The sequence below is a fragment of the Dasypus novemcinctus genome, chromosome 6, assembly GCF_030445035.2.
Source record: "Dasypus novemcinctus isolate mDasNov1 chromosome 6, mDasNov1.1.hap2, whole genome shotgun sequence".
Taxonomy (NCBI): domain Eukaryota; kingdom Metazoa; phylum Chordata; class Mammalia; order Cingulata; family Dasypodidae; genus Dasypus; species Dasypus novemcinctus.
Genome location: NC_080678.1, coordinates 58,162,660 through 58,184,052, shown reverse-complemented (window position 1 = coordinate 58,184,052; position 21,393 = coordinate 58,162,660). Strand labels below are relative to the sequence as shown.

General features: G+C 38.2%; 1 protein-coding gene across 4 annotated transcripts in view; it reads left to right on the top strand.

The window, feature by feature from the left end:
* Window positions 1-16,149: 16,149 nt before the first annotated feature.
* A1CF (APOBEC1 complementation factor) overlaps window positions 16,150-21,393 on the top strand; it is an 86,343-nt gene continuing 81,099 nt past the window's right edge. For 3 of the 4 annotated variants that reach the window (XM_071215797.1, XM_004462395.4, XM_004462394.4), the window contains exon 1: window positions 16,150-16,236. The gene's annotated coding sequence lies outside the window, so the exon portion shown is untranslated. The remainder of the gene's footprint in view (window positions 16,237-21,393) is intronic. The other variant, XM_058298871.2, reaches the window with a different exon arrangement.

Sequence of the window (21,393 nt, the reverse complement as noted above, 5' to 3'; positions counted from 1 at the left end):
AGTGGGTGGACACTCACACAGAAAAAGACCCAGCAAAGGAAGCGAGAAAGCTCATTAGACACGGCAAAGACCTCAGGAGAAGTGATGATCCTGAGAGTCTACCCCTGACATTGTGAAGAGACTTGAGGCTCAGATTGGCCGAGCCCCAGAGGAAAGAAACAAGCCCCACAGAGAGAGACAAGCTTTATGCCAGACTACAGCTGAGCTCAGAAGAAGATGGGACCATGGAGCCTTAGGAGGAAGAAGGAAGGCTGAACTCTTGCAGATATTGCCCTCTATCTTGCTTCAACACATGGCCAATGACTTTGGGTGAGATAGTACCTCTTATGGTACCTCAAGTTGGACTCTTTAGGCCTTATGATTGCAAGCTCCCACCCCAAACAAATTCCCTTTATAAAAGCAAAAAAAAAAGAGAGAGGAAAGATATAGATAAATAAATATATAGACAGGTAGATGAATAGTTGGATTGATCAATAGAATGATACAGCAATTGTGGCAAAATGTTAAAATTGGTGGAGCTGGGTATCTGGCAAGGGGGTGATATTAGAGTTCTCTGTATGAGTTTTGTATTATTTTTACAACTGTCCCATAAATTTGAAATTATTACAAAATAGAAAGGTTAAGAAAAATAAACAATAGTTGTCATGTATTGAGTTCTTTGTCTATGACAGGCATTGGGTCATGCACCAAATATACAATGCCCATTCAATCCTCACTTTTGAAGTGGGCATTTTTAATATCACCATTTTATAGAGCAGGGTTCTTAACCTTTTTTGTTTCATGGACTCCTTTGCCAGTCAGGTGAAAACCACGAACCCCTTACTAAGTCCACACTATACTGTATATTATTTAATAAATATATCACATCCATACCAACACTACCCCACAAGAATAATATTTTTTTATATTCCAATTCAAGCTCATAGAACCCTGTTATAGAGGAAATGACCTAGAGTTGAAAGTAGTGGGGCTCTTGCCTGGGATCTCCGGTTGGCAAGTACCAGAGCCAGGAGTAAAACCTAGCCTTGTACCCCCTAAGACTATTTGCTTCCATTATATCCCACTCTCCCTTGTCATTAATTTCTACTGTGACAAAATAAAACCAGGGGTTCGTTCTGACTCTGTCCATAGGATTAGAGGTATGCTTTACTCAATCTTCACCAGTGTGTTAGATTAACCTACACTGATTTAAATACATAATTTCCCTGAATTGTGGGATTCTTCCTACAAACTGAGATATGTGGAAAATGGTTGAAAATGCACAGTTTAGACATGGAGTCAGGGATTGGAAAACTTTAAATATGTTTTGAAATTTATGCTAACTTTTTTGGTTCCATTTTCAACCATAGATAACATTGGATTGTATAAAATATGGAGAGAGATAGAGTTAAAAAGAGAAACAGTGATAGCAGTGATTATAAACAAATGGATAAAACTATGTAATTATAATTAGACTGTTGGAGTCTTTCATAAATTTCTCAAGTAGCAGTATTCAGGGCTGCCTGTGTTCATAATGTCAAGCAACTTTGGATTCAAGTTTTTAGTTACTAGGACTGGGACCCTGGGCAAGTTACTAACTCTCTGGGTTTAATTCTTCCTACAACATAAAATAAGGAATAATAATGCCTTCCTTTCGGAACTGCTTGAAATTTAGGAATGGTATATGTAAAGTGCCTTACACAGTGCCTGACATTTACTCATTCATTCATGTATCTATCCACTCAATAAATACTGAACATCTACTATATTCTTGGCATGTTCCTAAGTATTAGGGATGCAGTGGAAAAAAGAAAACAAAATAAGACACATTCCCTACCCTCATAAAATTTAGAATTTTGTGAGGAAAACATACATTAAATCAAAGAATCATACAAATGTGTGTAAAATTACATCAATGAAGAATGCTCCTGGACATGGGAGCTAACTGAAAGAATTTCCAATGGCCAAAACTGGAATAATTTTAGCAACAAATTAAAGAAAATAGTATTGAAATCATAAGATGAAGTGCAAAATAAATATCCATGAGTCTATCAACAAGTTATTGAATAAATAAAGAGGAAGAAGAAACAAACCTCTCATCAAAAGAATTCCAAGGGGGAAGTGGCTGTGGCTCAATCAGTTGGGCTCCCATCTACCATATGGGAGGCCCTGGGTTCACATTCCAAGGCCTCCTTGTAGAGGCAAGCTGGCCCATGCACCACGGAGCACTGACACAGTAAGATGACACAGCAAAGGGTGACAAGCAGACACAGAAAAAATGTGCAGCAAATGGACACAGAGAATAGACAACAAAAAACAAGCCACAAAGGGGGGGCGGAATAAATAAAATAAATAAACAAAATTTTTTTTAATTAAAAAAAGAATTCCAAGGGAAGCGGCTGTGGCTCAATCGATTGGGCTCCCGTCTACCATATGGGAGGCCCTGGGTTCACGTCCTAAAGCCTCCTTGGGAAGGCAGGCTCACCCGCACCCTACGGAGAGCCACCAGCCTGGGCACCGTGGAGTGCCGCTGGCCCACAAGTGCTGCGGAGAGCCAACTCAGCAAGGTGATGCAACAACAACAATAACAAAAAAGGGAGACAAGCAAAAGAATGCAGAAGAACACACAGTGAATGGACACAGAGAACAGACAGCAAGCAAGCTGCAAGGAGGGGGAGGGGAATAAATAAGAATTCCAAATAATTTCTGTAGAATGTCTACCCTACAGGAGGTGGAGCATAAGTACCCTCTCCTTAAGTGTGGGTTGTGCATAGCGACTTCCTTCCAAAGAGTGCAATATGAACCAGGAGGAATAAAGAGCAATTTTACAGTAGAGAAACCTGACAAATACTATCTCAGTCAAATGATCAAGGTCAGCATCAACAGTGATAAGTCATGTTGATACTAGGTACCCTTGATATGATGTGACAAAAATGGTAACCACAGTCTAATTTTGAGAAAAAGATCAGACAAATCTCAATTAAAGGATATGCTGCAAAATACCTGACCAGTAATCCTCAAAACTGTTAAAGTCATCAACAAACAAGTTTGAGCAATGGTCACGGCCAAGAAGAACCTTAGGAGACACGAGGACTAAATGCAATGGGGCAGGCTGGATGGGGTCCTGGAACAGAAAAAGGACATTAGGCAAAAATTAAGGAATCCTGAATAATGTATAGATTTTGGTTTAGAATAATGAATCAATATTGGTTCATTAGTTGCAACACATGTACCAAACTAGTGCAAAATGTTAATAACAGGGAAAACTGGCTGCAAAGGTATAGGAAAAACTCTCTCTACTATCTTCATCATTTTTCTATAAATCTAAAACTATTGTAAAAAATAAAATTTATTTAAAAATACATTTGCAAAAAAGAATCTACAGTGCACTTGTTCTAAACTTTAATAAGCATTCTTTCAAAAGCTTTAAAATAAAATGTACCTAAGAAGAGACTGCAGAGCTATTAGAGCAGACAATTGTCCAATTTGACTTCTGTATGTGTATGTATATAAATGGAGAAGCGGTTTTCCTGTGGCAGTATAAGCTGAGCTTAATTTGGATTCATTAAAGTTCAGTTAATTTTTTTTTTTTTTGAGGAGGTATCAGGGAATTGAACCCAGGGCCTCATACATGCAGGCACTCAACCACTGAGCTACTCCCACTCCTAGCTAATGTTTTTATTCTGATGAGCTTTACCCATTCAAAACTGATGTCTGCCTCCTTAGCCAGAAGTCTACACTACTAGAGTCACTTGATGAGTTAGGTGAGCCAAGGCTTACCTGGGAATAAAGGTAAAATCCTCTAGGTGTGAGGGTTTCTTCCGAAACCTTGCCAGTGCCCAGCAGTCTTTGAACGAAACTAAGGAGCATTGAGTACAGTAGTGCTCAGCACAGTAGCAAGCACTTTACCCAGAATCTCTCCCTTTCTCTTTACAGCACTCTTGAGAGGTAGGTATGAATACTCCCATTTAACAGATGAGGAAACAAAGGTTCCATGATGACAAGGCTATTATGCCAGAACTCAGACGCAAACCGAAATCTTTCTGACATCCCGCTTTCTCTGTGTGACCTGGAATAGTTCTGATTTTGTATGACACAGGCAGCAGAGCCCTAAAGTGATAAAATTATTTTTAAAGGTCTTTCTGGCCACAGTCAATGGAAAACCTTCTATGAGAATGTATAAAGTTCACAGAATGGTGAAAATTTCCATCAACTTTCCTACTAATTTCTTTTTAAATCAAAAAACAAAAACAAAAAACAAAAAAGTCCACTGGCATAAAGTCAGTAGTCAGATATTTGAATTCAAAGGATCTCAGTAAAGTAGGTCTTGCTGGATTAATTGTGCCTTTAATTGGTGTTTTGGTTCAATACCCTCTTTGCTGCAAACGAATCCTCAATAAATGCAATTAACATGAAGCTCATTTTCCAAATGAGTGAACAGAATTGGGTAAGGTTGTAAAGTTTCATTGTTCCATTTTCAGTGGTACACCATTGTATGAAGCTAATGGGTTAGAAATAATCTGTGTGGACAGGCCAAAATATTTCCAGCAATGGAATCCAGAAATATTTTGGTTGGCCAAAGCAAACACAATGTGGGATGCATTTTAAGCCATGAGCTGCCTTCCTCTCCAATTCTCTCACCCCAGGATGCAGGCATATTAGCACTACCCTGAGCACTAAGCACGTGTTTTAATTCGTGCTTTAACATGAACTGAACACACTGTGAGCCCTTAATCTTTCCCTTTTACATTTCTGTCAAATAACAATAACATTAATAAATCTTTCTGGATAGCAAACTGATCATATTATCTGCTTTATTTCAATAATCAATAGCTAACATTCAAGCCTACTATCATATGTCAGCCAGTGGGGTAAGCACTTCACAATTCTTAAAATATCCTTATGACATAGGCATCAACATTATCCTCAATGTAAAGTAAAGGAAATTAAAGCATCAAGAATTCAAGCAATTGCACTAAGAATTCACAGTAGTGGGGGGTAGGAGTGCTGGAATTTAAATAAGCAGGAAATCTAGCTTGAGAGCCAGAATGCTTAGCCAGTACACCTTCTGTCCAAGTCCCTAGCAGCACTTCCACTCAGCCATATGACCCCAGGGGAGTTCTAGTACTGATCACCTAATTCAACCCTAGAATCCACCAACTTGACCAGATCATAAGATTGGAATTCAAGTTCCGGATCTGCTTGTCCCGATTCTTTTCTTAATGTTCCCCTTCGAACTGGAACTTTTCCAGCCTTTCATAGTTCACTTCTTTCCAGGACTCATATTCCTCAATTACAAGAGGATCAGACTAAAGACGTTTCCAAATGCCATATTTCCCTTTATTTCCCTCTGTGGATTGGAGCTTCTGATTCAGCGGTTCACCTGAAAGTCCACTCTGAGTTCCTGCTTGCCCAGAACTATAACTACCACCAGTGCATTTGCCTGACAGGCGCTCATATTCCAAAGAGTTGGTAGAATCATGATCATGGAATGAAAGAATCACAGAGTTTTATTGCTGGAATGGAAGTTAAGGTTTAAAGGGTGTTGATGATGATGGTGAGGGGCAAAACTGGAGCAGAGATCACATCTCCTGATGTCATTCCAGGATTCTTCCTACTATCAAACTGAAATTAGCTGCACATCTTCGCATTTGCCCAAGGTTGTGTTTCTTTCTCTGTTTATTTTAATGGTGCAAAATGTAAGAAAGAGATTGGTGAAAGCTAAATGAAGACCAGAGAATTGGAAAAAAGTGTGGGGGAAAAAAAACTTCCCCATTCTTTTTTCCCCATGCTCACTCCTTGAGATACTCTCAGCTCCATACAAATAAATAACACTCTGCAACCAGCCACTTGTCAACACCTTCTATACAAAGTCACTTCTGTTCCTACGACAAGAAAAAAATTTAAAGTGAACCCACTCAGGCTTGTCTTTTCTTGGCCCAAATGCATTCTAACATATCAAATTCAGTTTTGGTTAAGCACCGTTTTATTAGCCACCTGGAAAAAGAGAAAAAGAAATAGTATTGTGTAGATGTTATTTTAAAAACAAATAATATACTAAATAATATCTAAATGTATTTTTCTTATAAAAATCCAAACAATACTGAAGCAAATATTTTCAGTTGCCCAAGTTTCTTCTTTATAGTAGCCGGTACTTTATTGTGAATATTACTTCCTCTCAAACATCTTTGAGAAAAATAACTCCTGGACATTCTTCCTTTGGATTTGTTGCTTTTAATTCATAGTTGCCTTTCCTCAAATGCTTATTTATTTTGATTGTTCATTTCTTAATTCCATCATTGTCAAATTTCAAATATTGTTACTTTGGGTTTCCTATTATATAAATCCAAACCTAATTCAATATAATTCCATTTTCCCTAAAAATGACCTAGAAATATGAGTAAAACCTAGCACATCCACACAAATGCATAGCTGTGTCACAAGAAGGAATGGAAATCCCAAGGAGGTAAAAACAAGAAGGAGCCAACAATTGTCAGGAACTGATATCAGCACCAAAGGGGAATGAATTTGGGTAACCTTGCATGGTCTGCGGGCCTGACAGAGACAGGGTGTTGATACTGAGCTCCCTCATAAAGCCAGGACTCTTGAATGGATCTCCACCACCCAAAATGAAAATATATCCTGAAAAAAAATATTTGCCTACTGGAAAAGGAAAGTCGAATTTATCTACCTCAAACTTACTCTGGATGAGATAAAATTTCTTCTGATGTTTATAACCACTGGCATTTCCTCATGCAGCTTTTAAGGTTAAATGTGTATATATATACAAATGCATGTGTATATGAATTTATGTATACATATCCATGTAGTAAATATATGCATATTATCTGTATAGTCTTAGAAATCCCAAACTGAAAAATTAATATTAAAAAAATATCCTAGAGGGAAGCAGCTGTGGCTCAATCAGTTGGGCTCCTGTCTACATATGGGAGGCCCTGGGTTTGCATCCCAGGGCCTTCTTTTTTTTTTTTTTTTTTTTTTTATTGATTTTGTAATAATATTACTTTAAAAATATATATGTGAGGTCCCATTCAACCCCACCCCCCCCACCCCACCTCTCCCCCCCCGCCAGCAACACTCGTTCCCATCATCATGACACATCCATTGGATTTGGTAAGTACATCTTTGGGCACCTCTGCACCTCATAGTCAATGGTCCACATCATGGCCCATACTCTCCTCCATTCCATCCAGTAGGCCCTGTGAGGATTTACAATGTCCGGTGATTGCCTCTGAAGCACCATCCAGGGCAGCTCCATGTCCCAAAGACGCCTCCATCTCTCATCTCTTCCTGCCTTTCCCCATACCCATCAGCCACCATGTCCACTTTTCCCAATCCAATGCCACCTCTTCTATGTGGACATCAGATTGGTTGTGTCCATTGCACCTCTATGTCAAGAGGAGGCTCAGATTCCACATGGATGTTGGATGCAATCCTCCTGCTTTCAGTTGTAATCACTCTAGGCTCCATGGTGTGGTGGTTGTCCTTCTTCAACTCCATCTTAGCTGAGTGTGGTAAGTCCAATACATCATATTGTAGGTGCTGGAGTCTGTTGAGGCTCAGGACCTGGCTATCACATTGTCAGTCCAGAGATTCAAATCCCCTAAATATATCTTAAACCCCAACATTAACTGCACCTCCAGCACATTAGCATGAAAGTCTTATGAAGGAAGATCCCATCTGAGTCCAGATTCATCACACATAAACACCAGTTCCAAAAAGGGGCCATCTGACCTGGTAGTTAACCCCATCGGCCATGACCATAATTCCCATGGGTCTCTTTAGCCCTCGAAGGAACCGATATCTGGGGGTTGTATCTGCTTTATCTGTCTCTCTGACTCTGCTCAGTTGTGCATGAGGGCAATCCTTCTGCCAGCCTCCAGACTCTTTTTTAGAAACTCGTAGCCATATAAACTCATTTCTCTTTTCCATTTCCCCTTTACTTTAGGTCAAACAGCATTTTAAAGTCATGTTATTTTATGTAGACAGGGATATTCTGCTGATCCACATTGAACCTTCCGTATAAGGTCATTTTCCAGTTGCATCATCAGTTGGTAGTTGATAGTGGTCCCTCCGTTCCAGGGAGGCTCATCCCCGGGTGTCATGTCCCACGCTGGGGGGAAGGCATTGCATTTACATGCTGAGTTTGGCTTCGAGACTGGCCACATTTGAGTAACATGAAGGCTGACAGGAGGAAATTCCCAGGCACAGTGTTGCTCTAGGCCTTGTTCTTATTATAGGCTTATCAGCTCACAAGCATAGTCATTAGCATCCAGGGCCTTCTTGTGAAGGCAAGCTGGCCTGTGCCTGCAGAGAGCTGACCGCCTGTGCCGCAGAGAGCTGGCGCAGCAAGATGACGTAACATAGGGAGAAGAGCAGACACAGAAGAATGTGCAGCAAATGGACACAGAGATCAGACAGCAAAACAAACCACAAGGGGCAGGGGTATAAATTTAAAAAAAAAAAAAAGTATCCTAGAGGAGGAAGCAAATGCAAAACCTCTCTGGAAGGAAATACCCTGATCCCAGGTGGCAAACCCAGATAGCCCAGGATTCTAATATTAAATATATAAAAGCATCTGCTGTATATAACTTTACAATATAAAATGACAAAACTACAAGGACACAGATATCAAAAAGAGAGCTGACAGAAATAACAAAAAAGAAGACAGACTACAATAACTTCAGATACTTTATTGTGTATAGATTATAAAATAAGTATATTTATGATGATTTGTGAAATAAAAGATGGAATTAAAAACAAGAAAAAGAAACAAGAACGTATAGCTCTATAAAAGAACCAAATGTAAGTTTTACAAAGTTTAAAAGCTCAATGGGGGCGGCGGACTTGGCCCAGTGGTTAGGGCGTCCGTCTACCACATGGGAGGTCCACGGTTCAAACCCCGGGCCTCCTTGACCCATGTGGAGCTGGCCCATGCGCAGTGCTGATGTGCACAAGGAGTGTCATGCCACACAGGGCTGTCCCCGTGTAGGGGATCCCCACGCTCAAGGAGTGCGTCCTGTAAGGAGAGCCGCCCAGCGCGAAAAAAAGTGCAGCCTGCCTAGGAATGGTGCCGCCCACACAGAGAGCTGACACAGCAAGATGACGCAACAAAAAGAAACACAGATTCCCGTGCTGCTGACAACAACAGAAGCAGACAAAGAAGACGCAACAAATAGACACAGAGAACAGACAACCGGGGTGGGGGGTAAGGGGAGAGAAATAAATAAATAAACAAACAAACAAACAAATAAATAAATAAATAAATCTTTAAAAAAGCTCAATGGATAAGTAAAATAGATTTCAGTGTTTGAAGGAAATTGGCAAATTGGCAGTTGTATCTGAAGAAATTACCCAAATGTATATAATCAGAGCTCTAGAAAGAGAGACTAGAGAGAATGGGTAAAGGGCAACATTTGAACAAATAATGGTTGAGAGTTATATAGAATTGATGATGACTTATGTCTGCAGATTCAGGAAGCGCCAGGCTTCTCAAGCAGTCTTAATAAGAATATGAAATTGTTTGTGGTAGAACTAAGAACCCAGGTCTACCCAATTTAGTTAAACTTAATCTGGAAAAATCATGGAGACCTGGAGAGGTGATAGCAATTTACTATGTGCCAGGCATGGTACAAATATATAGCTCATTTAATCCTAATAAAATATTTATGAATTAGAGATTATCAGCCCCATTGAACAGATGAAAACACTGACATTCAAAGAAGTAAGTAACCTCCCAAGATGCCTCAGCGAGTAAATGGCCAAGGTCTGTGCTTTGTGCTCCACCCTCATGCACTTTCCTGGTATAAGACCACTTTAAATAAAATGTCTCATCTCTTACTTTCCTCTTCAAAACAGCGGAAGTTCCCCCCCCCCACCCCCAACCTAATCACTTCACAGAGTTGCTCTAAATATAAAACACAAATACATATAACAATGTCTTAATTTCTATAGTGATCTGCATATTTATATTATTTACCCCGCAAGGTAAATGCCTGGTGTTAACCACCTCAAGTAGATAATCTTGAACACTGTGTCAGAGTTTTTAAAGCAGTGTATTTGAGACCATGTAGAATCATACTTTTCTATTAGCTGGGATAATGGAAGAAGTACAGTTAACCTTTAAGACTCCTTTGAAAACCGGTTTAATATAAAATTAATTTAGGTAAATATTTACTATGAATCTGGCACTAGGTTAAGCACTTTCCTTGTCTTCTCTCTTTTGAGTCTCAAGGGAACTCTGAAGTAGATGTAATCTTTATCCCCATTTCCTGAAGTGAAAATAGAGGTTTAAAGAGGTTAGATAACTTGCCTGCGGTAAGAAGCTAGTGAGAGGTTGTGTTAGGCTTTGCACCCAAGCAGCCAGACTGCAAAGCCCATGCTTTTAAATCTTATACTTTCCAAATCCTTATAACTGACAGGCCATTGTAAAGATCCAATAAAAGTGTTTTGAAAACTGCAAAGCACATTTCAAAGGAAAGCTTCCATTTTGTATAAACCAAGATGAACTCAAACTAAGAATTAGGCTCTTCAAGTAGTAGCTTAGTTTTGTTTGACATGTTGATATTCTCTTTACAAAAATCTTGCCTTGACCTTTAGGTTTTCTTTTTTCATTGGACAATATAATAACACATACAATTAACATTCTATTATTCTATTTTTAATTTATTCTTAACCCCCAAGTTATTCTAGTATTTAAGAAAATTAGAAAATGTGCCCTTTTTATTTCATTGAAATATGTTATCTTACTGGAAGGTTTACAAAATTAGTCCTGATTTGAATTCAGGCTGTTATTGTATCCACATCTGTCTTTTTACAAGAAAAAAACAAACAAACCACGAATGCTGCCTAAATTGCCAAAAATAGCTTCTCAGATTCTTTGTTAGCATGAAGGATGCAAAATAGCAAATAGTTGGAAACAGTGTAAGTGGAAAAAAATCTTGTGTGGGGAAATGTGTGTGCATGTGATGAGGACACATAAATGCACGCATGTATGTGTTTTAACTTTCCTTCTTCCAGAATGTCCCCTACCTTTCGAAAGTAATATATCTTTTGTCAAAACTTAGTAAAATTAATTCAAGGAAATATGTAATGACGTGGTATTTAAGAGAGAAATTATGTGGTAATTCCCTCTATACAAGTTATTGAAAAATTAGTGGAGATTTTTCTAAGGGAATTACTTTCTTAACAGAAAGGTGAATAGGGCATAACACAGATTAAATCCCCAATAATCAGTGTTCCCTGGTATTAATTAAAGAAAACCCAGATTTGGCCACTAGATTCTAAAATTTCCCCTCCACAAAAATCAATGTTTGTTTTTGGGTTGTTTGGATTACACAATCTTTCTTTAAAAAACAGAAAGTGGTTTTTAAAAACTTTATTTTCAAGAAGACTTATTAAAGAGAAGAGCAGCTATGAAAAAAAAAAAGGATTGACGTGGAGAGATACTCTATCCACCTGCTGCCATAGGTTTTTAATGTAGCATGGACTTCAGATAAATTCTCAAGTTCTCATTTAATCCTACAATTATGTGATGTTGAAAATTCCATTCAAATATGCCAGGAAAACCAAATACAATTTCATAAACAGAACAAAGCTAGAGAGGATGGGAAGTGGATGTGTGGATCTGTATGGAGGTGTTTAAGCATGTGTTTTAATGAGTTCAACACTAGATGGCTGTAGTTACAAAACCAATACATTTCACAATATGATATTGTGAGAACAGATGGGTTCTAACCCATTAAAACAAATTCTGCTATCTTCCAAAACCTTGTTGGAATGAAGAAAAGCAGCATCAAGCTTTCAGGTTTGAAATGTCATGAATTTCTAAAAGAGCGGGCATGAATCCTAGGAGTCCTTATTTCACACAGATTAAAACAAGAAGTTGCACTGTCATAGCCTCAAGGATGTAGATTGAATCTGCTCTGCATTTAATCACTGTATACTCCAGTAGTACTCTCTTATTTTCAAATCATTTTCACCTCCTCCAATTCACTTGACCCTTTCAATAATCAGTGAATAAGGAAGACAGATGTTTTCTTCATTAAAGATGTAGACACTGAAACTCACACAAGGGGCAGAAACTTGCTCAAGGTGACCTAGCTCATAACTGAGCACTCTGGCTCAGAGCTCTTTCTATACACTATGCAGGGAAAGAGAATTGGGTCTTTGCTCTCTGTAGTGTGTTTGACATGGTCCTTCCATTCTTTAGAATGCTCTCTTCTGTTTAGTTAAATCCCCTACCTACCTACTCAGCAAACATCCACAGCTGAGTTTTAAATTGCTTACTAACTGAAATCGGTGAAGAAACATTTTGGTAGCACAGGAGAGGGAGGATGGCGGAGAAGGGAAGCTTATTATACTTGGTAGGTAATCTTTGGCTTTGAATTATAATTCTTTTTTTTTTTTTTTTTTGAATTTTATGTTTTACCTAACCCAGAAATGACCAATATTTGAGGGGGGGGTGGGAGTTGGTTTTTTTTTTTCCTAAATATGCCAGCTCTACTGGGTGGCAAATTTAGTCTGGCATTAAAAACAAGATTAGTTTAAGTCCATATGTCAGATCATTTGCATGTGAATAATCAATGATCACTATCATTTAATGAGAATTTACCATGGACCTGGTATAGCTTACTTTGCAAAACTTTTCTTTCTGGAACATTCACATCAGGGTAAATCCAGTCAATTGCTGCATCCAGTAATTTGGGGTCATCCTTTAGACTTTCTCTCTCAGTTCCCACATCCTTTCCATACAAAGTCTAGTTGATTCTACCTCCTACACATTTCAGGGAACCCCATCTACTTCTCTCTATCTCCTTTCCCATCATCCTAATATGAACCACCTCCACCTGCCTACCCTATGAGATGTCTTGCATCCTTCCAGTCCAAATCAATAACTCTTATTTGAATGTGTAAATGAATAAAAGAATTCAAATGATGATTATTTAAGACAAGCATATTTTGATTTAAAAATGGAGGGAGGGAGGGAAAGAGGTAGGCAACATTATCCCATGGCAATTTGTTCTCATGGCTGCAGATGAATATTCACCAATAGATCTGGGGGCTCCCCTTCTTAAATCTTTCACTGATGTCCCATTGCTCCAGGAAAACATTCTAAACCTGTAGCAAGTCTGAGCCTGGCCATTTAGGAATTAACCTTGGCTTCATCACCCACTCCAGCCACTTTTGCCCTCTTTGACCCTCTTGCTCTTCAACTGTCCTTCTATAAGTTGTTCAAGTAGGCAAAATTGATTCAAACTCAGGGCATCCACATATATGTTTCTACTGTCTAGAGTGCCCACCCTCCATCCACACATCCTTCAAATTTCAGTTTAAATATCTTGTGTTTAGGGTAGTCTTTCCTCAACTCCCTCCCTTACCCACTCTCCCTGCCACAGATTAGGTCCCTGTGTTTTATGTCTCTGTTTGGCACTGCTTCATAGTACTTATTATAATTATAATAGGTAATCACAGGAGTAAGCATTTGCTGAATATCTGTACCTTCTATATGGCTTGTTAACTGTGAATTCCTACACGCTAGCATGGTATTCTGCAAACTTTTAAAATTGTGATCCACAACTTAAAATATTACATCATAACCCAGAACACATATACACATACACATGCAGCTAAAACAAAGATTTCATGAACACTGTTTACCCTTTCAATATGCAATTCACTTGGTATTTTCTATTCTATATTCTCTGCTTTTAATATGTTGGATGCAAACTACTTTGTAGATTTTATAGCCTACTAACAAGTTCAACCCTCATATTAAATAAACATTGATTGAACATAATGTTTAGCATATCATAAGTCCTCAATGAATTTTCTGGAATAAATCAGTGAAATAATAATATTTACCAGTCATTATTTAAATCAAGTTTATTTTTACAAAGCAAAAACAAGCCTTGCTATCCCTTGTTAGCTCCCTTGCTATCCCAAGTTAGCTCCCTTGATTAGACTGATGAGATCAAGGTCATGAGTTTAATCCCCTTCTAGTGGCTTGGTTTCTCTTTGTTCCAGGACTACTGACAGTACCCCCTCCCTTCAGGCCTCAGGAAAAAGAGAGACTGGGTCTGTAGTAGTCAGCCAAAGGGGTACTGATGCAAAATACCAGACATCGGTTGGTTATTATAAAGGGCATTTATATGGGATAGGAGCTTACACTTACCAGGCCATAAAGCGTAAGTTATTTCCCTCACCAAAGTCTGTTTTCACATGTTGGATCAAGATGGCTGCCAACGTCTGCGAGGGTTCAGGCTTTCTGGGTTCCTTCCTTCCCGGGGCTTGTTTCCCTTTCCTCTGCAGGCTTACTTCCTGGGGCTCCAGCTTAAGGCTTCAGCATCAAACTCCAGTATCAAAAACCCCCAACTCTATCCTTTGCCATGCCTTTTATCTGTGAGTCCCCACCCACCAAAGGGTGGGTACTCAATGCCCTACTGACACAAGAAGTTTACTTGATTAAGTAATCAAGTAAACCTCTAAATCCAATATAATCTCATATGCCCAGAGGGAAAAATCAGTTTACAAACATAATCTAATATTTCTTTTTGGAATTCATCAATAATATCAAAACTGCTAGAGGGTCCATTACTTTTCACTGTGGAAAGAAAATATCTTATCATTGCAACAAAAAGGTTTTTAAAATAGAAAGGAAAAATGTTTTCCAGCTATATCTTAATAATGCCACTAAACTGATAAGTGGCATTGGCTCTTGTGAGCAATAACTGAATTGCCCTACTTGGAACTGTCAGGTTTTAGGGCCATTTTCAGTGGTTCCCAAACATTTTGGACTAACATGATTACCGTAGTTGATTCTGCCTTGTTGAATGCCAGGACACATCGGGTAAGAAACTAACAGTGTTTTCTAACTAGTTAATATAATTCCTTCTCTCACCTCTTATTTTTTGCTGGCCACTAGGTACTACAAACCCCAGCTTTCCTGTCTTCATCTCCACTCATCACCTCCCAGACACCAAGAACACAAAAAACAAAGGAACCCCTCCCTGGCCCGGCAACCTTGCAATATCAATAGTTCTCTGTAGGACACGGGCAAACTCAGGGGAAGAATTCCCTGCATATTTGGAACCTGTAAAAGCCCAGACTAAGCTTTCACTAGCAAAGCCAATAAAGACAATTTTATGAGGGGATCCCCTCCCAAAGAGGAAGTAGAGGGCAGTGTCCCTTATGCTCAGTCAAGCTGGGTGGGGCATCAATGTTTCCTGCAGGCCTCACTCCAGGGGCACAACTTAAGGGGCAAAACAATTGTTCTGCAGCCTTTTGGGTTTTTTCTAACCCTCTAATTCTAGTTTGGGGGCCTGTGGCTTATAAACCCTTTAACCAAAATTTACTCAAAATTAGGAAGGTTTGGGTCTTTTTTCTAAAGAGGATTTTATTATTTTCTAGGAAAATAATAGACTAGAGCTCTGACCAGAGAATTTAAAATAGGTTTTAGAAAATATAATTTTTTTTAATTGTCAAGAGAACACAGTTGCCACTGGAATTTCAAGCAATGACCAATAATCTCGACTCTATTCCTAACTCTCATATAAACTCAGAATGTAACACTGATTATTGAGCTCTCACAGTCATTGTTTCCACTTAAACTGTGAATCAGCAGCTTGTATAAAAAGCAGCATGTTTTCCCCAACCTGATCTGGTCCTATTTCCTTGGTTATGTAAATGTTTCATGTATTTTCTGTTTGTAAATCAGCATTTATCTACATACTTGACCAAGAATTTTATACTTTACTCCATGTAATACAGTGACATAAATAGTGTAAACCAGAGAGGAGAAATATTCTCCTAAATTATTTTAGGATTAATGTCCATTTGGCATAACAGAAAACAAGAGAGCTAATACAAAGAAAAACTTAGCTACCCAATTCACAAACAGCTCTACTTTTAAAATACATAAATCACTAAATCACCTTCAAAATAATATTTCCGCCAATGGTTTTTAATGCAAAATTCATTTTAATTTTGTAAACAAACAACAGCTATGGTTTTGTAAATTCTGTCTGGGAAGTAGTGACCCAATTATCTGGTCAAAGGGCTACATGGATGTGAGAAACAGAATGAGTTAAAGTTTAACTCCTAGGAATTGTAAACCAAACCTACAGCCACTGAACCTTTGGAGTTTGATATGATGATTAGAACATAACCAGAGTGACACGTTGAATTCGCCATAATCAAGGAAACCTTTTCCGGGTGGGGATCTCTGAAATCATTCAGGTACGGTCCATGTGTTTTTCTTTTTCTATTTCAACTCTGTGAAACTGTGTATTGTGGTACCAGGGGGAATGCAGTGAAAATAGTCTTTACCCTCTTCTATTAGAGAGCCTAATCCAAAGAACTGTATTGTTTATTTTTATACCAGTGAAGTAACCTGAAAACAAAAGAATACCTTGAAATGATCATATAATCTCAAAATGAGAAGCCTGTCATATTTTGTTCCTTTATCTAATAAATTTCCGGGGCAAGAAAATACAAGATTTGCCACTCCAGGTTCAAGAATCGGGCTAATGTTCTGAGAAGTTTATTTAGCTCTAGCCAGAGAGCAGGGACAGCCGTGGTTGACTGCCTGTCCCAGTCCTAGAAACCTGGAAAACATTAAAATGTAATTAACAAAGGAAATAGCATTAATATTCACTGGCAGATTCCAATATCTCTGTATGGTCATAATTCCTATCACACTTTAGAATTATATATACAATATCGCCTTCCCTCTCCTTCACCCTGCATCGCTACCCCCACAACCAAAAATCAAAAACAAACCCACTTTGGTAAAGTCTTGATATCCTGCTAATTCAAAGGAATTCCCTAAAGCTTTTCACTTTTGACTCTAGCAGAAAAAGAAAAAGAAAAAGGGAGAAAGGGAGGGAGGGAAGGAAGGAAGGGAGAAAGGAAGGAAGGAGGGAGCGAGGAAGTGAAGGAGGGAGGGAGGGAAGGAGGGAAGGAGGGAAGGAAGGAAGGAAGGGGAAAGGAAGGAGGGAGGGAAGGAAGGAAGGAGGGAAGGAGGGAGGGAAGGAGGGAAGGAAGGAAGGAAGGGGGAAGGAAGGAGGGAGAGAAAGAGGGAAGGAAGGAAGGAGGGAAGGAGGGAGGGAAGGAAGGAAGGGGGAAAGGAAGAGGGGAAGGAAGAAAGTACAGAAAATAACTGGCTTTTGAGTGTGTTAAATCCCAACCTTGGGATCGCGAATCATTAGGTCTTTTCTTCCCAGAGTGGTTTGGCAACTGTGCTAGAGTGGATGTATTTTCACATTATCATTTTGTTCAGTTCACAAAGATGGGTCCCAACCAAAAGATGATGGTTTTTTTTAGAGAAATAAGTCAATTAGAAACCTTACCAGGAATATTCCATTTCTAACAGAAATTTCCTAAACTCTCTTACTGGAATATTTTTGTTCTATGATTACTAAAGTAAGTTCCAAGAAGAATGAGCTGCTAAAAAAAGTTTCTTTACCATAGGATGTGTATTGTGTATCTCCAAGGAGATAGAGCATGATTTGTGCATTGTACAGGATTTCTGTTTTGCAAAACATACATCAGTAAACGACTCTAGTTATAATATAGGAGCATCAGAAATGTGTTGCTCTGGTCTGAAAACATCCTTTATAATCTCTATTGAGGAACATGTAATGGGAACATAGGTCTGGACACAAAAGTGAAATCACTTATTGTCAAAGTGCTGAGGCCTTACCCTATTGAATCAGCATAAAGGTTCATTTTTCAGGGCCACATTTTCTGGAATAATATTGACACTGTCCATTTTAGAAAATTCTCACGTTTTACTGGCCTAATTTACTATTTATCAAGTGTAAGGGAATGGTAAAGATAATTGGCAAGAAAATAAAATAAATTGTCACGGGCAATTTTTACAAAACGATATAATGGATGTGAACACATGGATTATTTAGTCATTTCCCAGTGGGCTAGTACCAAGTTAGTTTTGTGTCCTTTCAAATATTAACATTCCTCCCACTATATTCAGCAAACATCAATAAATGAGGCTCATGCAAAAGGGGCTGAATCTTCTGGTAAATTGAGGAATAAGGTGGTTAGACAAATTATAGCAGGTTTTATTATTATATGAGCACTTTGAGTAATAATAACAGACATTGATTGAACACTTATTGATCACTATAGTACCGAGTACTATTTTCTGCACTCTCCTGGAATTATCTCATTTTATTCTCAAAATATCAATATGAGGTAAATACTACTAAAACATTTCACAAGTGAGCAAGTTGAGGCACAGCTAAAGTTTCCTAACATGCTCAATGACACCAGCTATCAAGTGGCAGAAATAGGTTGCATGACTAGTTAGGATGGACCTGACTCCAGAGTGTGAGCGTGTAACCATTACTGTGCTCACAAGTACTGGGGACTTACTATTTATGTAAATACATTCATTCCACTGTGAATATCCAAGGATGTAGCCATGCTGTGTTTCTGTATTTACAACAGAACCTTTTTTTAAGTAAACCCTCATTAATATCCCGGAGAATTGGTATTCCTCAGAACACAGTTTAGGAAAGAATGAATTATTCTCATAGCCCATCCCAGCATTCCTCACAAGAGTCAATCGAGATATCATTTTAACATCTAAGGGACTTTACAGTCTAGTCATCCTCCATCAGACAGGGCCATGCCTAGCTCAGAGACTTTTAAAATTAATTATGAACGATTAATGCCTCTGACAGATCTGGGTTGGAAAGTCTGTTACAAAAGTCTCTAGGTTTGTGACCTTGGGCAGGTTTATTTAACTTCTTTGAACCTCAATTCCTCGACTATGAAATGGGTTTATAATCTGCCCAATAGAATTTTGTGATAATTAAATGAGATAAGATAGATGAAGAGTCAAGCATAGTCCTTTGTGCATAGTAGGAACTCTGCAAAATTCTGTTTTCCATTTCCCTCTTTGTAACAACTTTCAAAACAAGGAGTTTACTAAAAGTTTCCAAGCATACCCATTAGTTCCTCTTTGTCAAAACTATACTAATATAATTTAAATACAAATCTGTAGATAGTCAGATTTTTATTAATCACAAATAGTGACCCCATTCCATTTATTTCGAGAAACAACTCTTAATTCTATTTTTATTATTTAAAAAAAAAATAGCAAACATTTATTTTAAAGAATGATGCTCAAGAAAAGTCTTGTTTAAAAGCCCAAATCTCCTTTCACTGAAACCCACAGGACACACTATCACAGTGCAGGTTCATTTCATCACACAGCCTGCTGGTGCTAATAATCTGTTTCAATAACTGTCTTTTAAAATATTATTACCCCTTAGAAAGCTAGGCAGTATGCTCAGTACTATTGCACAATAGTTTTCACTACCTTATGTGTCTCTAAATGACTCAATAAGTTCAAACAAGACAGTATTGATTGAACGAGGATAAACACCATTTTATCTTATTCATGGAAACAGTAACCAGGCTGCTCTAAAGTGCAGTTCTAGCAGTTCATACTCACCCCAGGAAAAGCATCCAGAAAACAGCAGCACTATTGCAGTGACATTTTATATTAGAAACCTAAATCCCATCTGCGACTTGGCCATGTTTACTGTTGATTGGACCAGGAAAACTAATGTATCATTTTAGTCCATGAAATCTAACAGAATTAGGTTATCACCATTAAAAATTGTTTAGATTTTTAAATTTAATATACTTAAATTTTGTTTGGAATGTTCTTCATTGATCCAAATAAAAAATTTAATTATTAAATTTAATTATTTTGAAAAATGTTTGTCTTGACTAAAATGTACTGGCATCTTAAGTTCTCTGATGTTTTTTAAGATCTGTTAAGCTAAGCTTTTTTTCCTATATGGATATGTATGTGGAATTTTACATAGATAGGTATTAACAACCATATGGAAATCATTTTCCTGGTTTGCTTATTCCAAAAGGGCTCTTGCTCTGCTGGTAATATTAAGGGGGAAATAGTAATAAGGATATGTTAACTCCCTCTACTTGGAAAAGTTGTATATAGTGTTCTGTCCCACAATGCTGTGACTAAGGAGAATTAAAATAATTAGACCAGAGGGAATGGCTAAATGAGCAAATTGATTTGCAATTCTATAAAACCCCACCTTCAATGATATAGTGATGTCTTTCCTCCCTACAGCAATTAAAAATAACTGTTTTAGAATGCCCAATTGATTCAAAGAACAATGGATTTAAGCAACAGAAAAACTACTCTTACACCTGGCTTCCTTAGAATATTCTAATTTACAAACTGTTTCATGTGAAGAATTTATTTGCATTCTTTTAAATACCAAATTTCTTCATAGCCAATTTAGTATGCCCACTTTCTTCTTGATAATTGAGCCAGTATTCATCATCCCAACCGTGCAAAGCTGGTTAATTAAAAGACACTCTCAACTAGAGTTTATAACCTAGCTTTACTTTGAGTTTATAACCTAGCTTTACTTTGGTAGCATAGTGCTGATTATGCAGTGGACATCCAACTATTATGCTAAGCATTAACTGTCTTATTGATTATTTAAGAGGGGAGGGAAGACAATGAAGAGAGGACATAAGGGACCCATGGAAGATGAGAGGAAAACCAGTCTCATGCAAGTTCCTGAAGAAAACAGTCCGAAAAATAGTTAAACTGGTCCAGATGCTATGACTAATATCGTGAAAGAAGTGAAGGCATGGAGGATTCTTCAAAATCTCCTAAGAGTCCTCTAAGAAGCAGACTGACAGGGCACTGGCGAAGCATTACAAACAAATATGAATTTTTCCCTTTTCCGTAGCTCATCTTTAGGACTTTCTCCATTTCTTCTCCTGAGATTATGTTTAATATTTATCTTTCAAGCTGGAGCCTTCTGCATGTAGGAAGTGGGTTTATTAGATACACTTAAACCCTAATACCTATGATTATTTGCAGTGGAAGTCAGAACTGAGAATCTGATGCCATAGGGACAGAAAAGTTGTGCCAGTGCACGGAGGTAACTATAGGAAGAATCACCTTTCCGATCTTTCCTGAAGATCCCTCTCAGAGCCTCACATTCAGGCATTTGCCATCAACCAATTAGAACTGGCATCCTGTGATGATAATAGTGGTGATTTTAACAACAGCTCCTTATACACTTATGTAGTTCCTGCCACGTGCCAGCACATAGATTAATTCATTTATTAATCACGATCCTTTGGCATAGGTACTATCGCTATGCCATTTTTCTGATAAAGAAGTGGAGACTTCAAGACATGGAGAAACTTGCCCATGGTGGCACAGTTAATAAGTGGTCATTATAAATTCCACTGTCCAGCATTTCTAAGTCAGCCACATTCTCTGCACAAATGTGGGGAGACAGATTAATAGCCCCTCCATGGTTAAGTAGAATATTCCTTCTTGAGTCCTACCCTTCTTGCTACTCCCAG